This window comes from Urocitellus parryii, chromosome 9 (genome assembly GCF_045843805.1).
Source record: "Urocitellus parryii isolate mUroPar1 chromosome 9, mUroPar1.hap1, whole genome shotgun sequence".
In the NCBI taxonomy this organism is placed as follows: domain Eukaryota; kingdom Metazoa; phylum Chordata; class Mammalia; order Rodentia; family Sciuridae; genus Urocitellus; species Urocitellus parryii.
The window spans coordinates 127946023-127949777 of NC_135539.1; positions in this window are offsets into that span (position 1 = coordinate 127946023).

The window sequence follows — 3755 nt, forward strand, 5'->3', positions numbered from 1 at the left end:
GCAGCTTTTAAAATTCTCTCCTTATTCTGTATGTTGGACATCTTCATTATAATGTGTCTAGGTGTGGATCTCTTATGATTTTGCACAATCGGCGTCCTGTAGGCTTCTAGGATTTGGGATTCTGTCTCATTCTTCAAGTCTGGGAAGTTTTCTTGTATTATTTCACTGAATAGATTGCTTAATCCTTTGGTTTGGAGCTCTGTGCCTTCCTGTATCCCAATGACTCTTAAGTTTGGTCTTTTGATATTATCCCATAGCTCTTGAATGTTCTGCTCATGGTTTCTTAGTAGACTTGCTGAGCTATCTATGTTCTTTTCAAGTTGAAATACTCTGTCTTCATTGTCTGATGTTCTATCTTCTAAGTGATCCACTCTGCTGGTAGTATTCTCAATTGAGTTTTTAAGTTGGTTTATTGTTTCCTGCATTTCTACTATTTCTATTTGTTTGTTTTTTATTACCTCTATCTCCCTGTGAAATTGATCTTTTACTTCCTGGATTTGTTTGTCAATGTGATCTTTCATTGTCTGATTTTGCTGTCTCATGTCTTCCTTGAGACTCCAGATCATCTGAAGCATATATATCCTGAACTCTTTATCTGATATTCCATCTGTTGCAGCTATTACCTCTTCTAAAGTTGAGTTGACCTGCATTGCTTGTGATCCTTTCTTTCCTTGTCTTTTCATACTGCACGCGCTTCTTTCTGCTTGGTGCAACTGTTGTGTTTTTGAAATTTACCAGCCTGAAATCACCTGTTCCGTAGCTGAATGAGCTGAGATCAGTAGAACATGGGGATGATTACATCATCTCTCCGAAATGGTGGCTGCTGTCCTCCTCTGTGGTCCGACCAGTGTCTGGAACCAAACTGGACCGCTTCTCTCCTCGGTCTCAAAGCTGAAACTCAGCCCTAAGCGCTGCCAAAGTCCTAGCGCCAAACCGCTAGAGGCAGTTCACAGACTCAGGCCTGCGGGGCCCAGTCCAGCCGCCTCCGTGGCTGGCGGGATTGTGTCCCTGCTCTGCGTTGCTCCAGACCAGCTGGAGGGGGGTGGGGTGGTAGGAGTGTGGATCCTAACGCTGAACCGCCAGAGGCAGTTCGCAGACTCAGCCCTGCAGGGCCCAGATCAGACGCCGCCGTGACAGGCGGGATTGTGTCCCTGATCCGCGTTGCCGAGATTCAGTCGCCTGGGACAAACTGACCCCTCACACAGACTTACTAGTTATCGGCAGGTCTCCTTTCAGTGTAATATTGTTAGAAGATCCTCAGCAGGTCCCATGCAAGTGTATTTATGTGTCTCTCTGATCCCGTTACTGCGGAGGTATAGAAAATGCTGCTTGCTCGCCGGCCGCCATGTTGGATCCCCTCAATATAAATAAATTTATAATTCAAGCTAACTTTTCTCTTCCACACTGAGTGCTATTATCTTACAAGACAAAAAAAAGTCTTAATTAGAAATAAACATAATATATTAGATTCAATTTTTTAATTTATTAGAGAGGAAGAGAGAGAGAGAGCGCATTTATATGAAATCCTACCTAAATTCATCTGCAACAATTTTATGTGTCAATTGGACAAGGCCATGGTGTTTCCAGATATTTGATCCAATATTTTTTCTGGTCTTCTCTATGAGGGTGTTTTGTTTTTTTTTTTTAATGAAATGAACATTTTAATTGGTAGACTGAGTGAAGTAGATGTCATCTGTAATGTCATCTGTAATGTGGGTGAGTCTCCTCCCACCAACTGGAAGCCTGAGTTAGAAAGGCTGACCCTTCCCAGAGTAAGAGCACTCACCTGTCTGACAGCCTTCACACTGGGACAAGAAGCCTTCCTGGTTTACTTTGGCTTATGACCTTGAACTCTAACTGGAAAATGGGCTTTGCAGATTTTTTATTTCCTAGCTTCCATAATTATGTGAAACAATTCCTTATAACACACATGCACGCACACACACACACACACACACACACACACACACACATTCTGTTTTGTGTCTCTGGAGAATCCTGACGAATGCCCTTTCCTCATGCCCCCTTCTTTTTGCCTCAAGCACTACAGTCCTGCACTTCCATGTAATGCATATTACAGCATCATTAGGATTTGTAATGTTCAGGTTGAAAATTTGTTATATAAGAGAATTTCAAAATTGATTAGGGATATTGAAATACTAGCATTAAAATGGTGATTATATAGCCTTCAAGAAAAGTGAGGTTTTCGTCGGGAAGTGGAATGAATAACTTAAGGAAAATTCATGTCACGCTTAGTAATACTGTAGTCAATCAACTTTTGTTCTTGCAGCCTATTTCTATTTTCATCCCTGTAATCTTGCAAATTGTTTTTTTCCCCCTCTCTTTTTCTATTTTAATGAATGCTGGCTTAAAGATTTCCATTTTAATACAAGTTTAATAAGGAATCCATCTTCTTCGTGGTAGTAAGATAGCTAAAATGTGGATACTTCCAATTGGTGATGGTTCTAAGTTGTGTAAATTAGTTAATAAAATATTAACAAGAGACTGCTACTAACTTCTGTCCTGTGGGCTACTGCATAGGTCTCAGAACTTGTTTCTAGGTATTCGCCCTAACCAGTTCTTTACAAACAAGGAAAGTGAACTTTTCAAAAGACTAGTGTGCTTGCGTGAGCCCCTGTCACTGGCTGCTCACTGTCTCGGGATACTGCTGTCAAATTCTGGACTCAGCCTGAAAGTCTGCTTACTTTGCCGTTTATTTACATGCCTTCATTTGTTCAAGCCACAGGTTTTGTTTTCCCTTGCTAGACTGTATAATTTCTCAAGCGTCCCAGTTTTCCGTATTTCTACTATTTTTCACACTTTCTCCCCAAATAATTCATCTTGAGTTCTTGCCTCAATTTCCCTTTCCCAACTGGGAGCTTTTCAATTACCCCAAGCCATGACTTCATAGTATGTGTACCTCACCCAGCACACATTTAATTTTGTATTCAAGATTCCTGTCTCTCTCTTCCATTCAATTGTAAATTCTTTGGGAGCTATAGAGACTTAATATGTCTTGCTATTATTTTCTATCTTGGTTTGCAATTGAATTCCGGGGGCCTGCACAATGTTTGGCACATATCAAATGTTCAGTAAAAAATGTTGAAATATAAAAAACACATTGGTATCTATAGAAATGATAACCAAGTTTGTTTTAGAAATGACAATTTTTATAAAGAGGAAATAAGCTTACAAAATGAAGGTTTAATGTGAAAAAAAAAACATTAAATATTTGGTTTTAACATGTGTGTGTGTGTGTGTGTGTGTGTGTGTGTGTGTAAAACCATAAATAACTAAATTTCTGCTGAGTGTGGTGGCAGCATGTGGTGGCAGCATGCCTATAACCCCAGCAACTCAGGAGGCCAAAGGTAAGAGGATGCCAAATTTGAGGCCAGCCTCACCAATTTAGCAAAACCATGTCTCAAAATAAAAAATAAGAGGTGGAGATGTAGCTCAGCAGCAATTCATCCCTGAGTTCAATCCCCAGGACCACAAAAATAACTAATAAAAATATAAAAATATCCAACTGATGCTTTGAGTTACTGTTTGAGTAATATTTAAGATTCGACTTTTTTTCCCAGAGTGTTCTCCTAATTTTCTTTGCTTGTATTTTTTTCTCTCCACTTACTTGCTCATGAATATAGCTCAATAAATCTAAAGAAAAATAATGTGCAGAATAAAAGCATACACACTTATTAGATCATAGGGGAAAACCCAGATATTAAAAGAATTGTATGTACCAATGTAAAAATTCA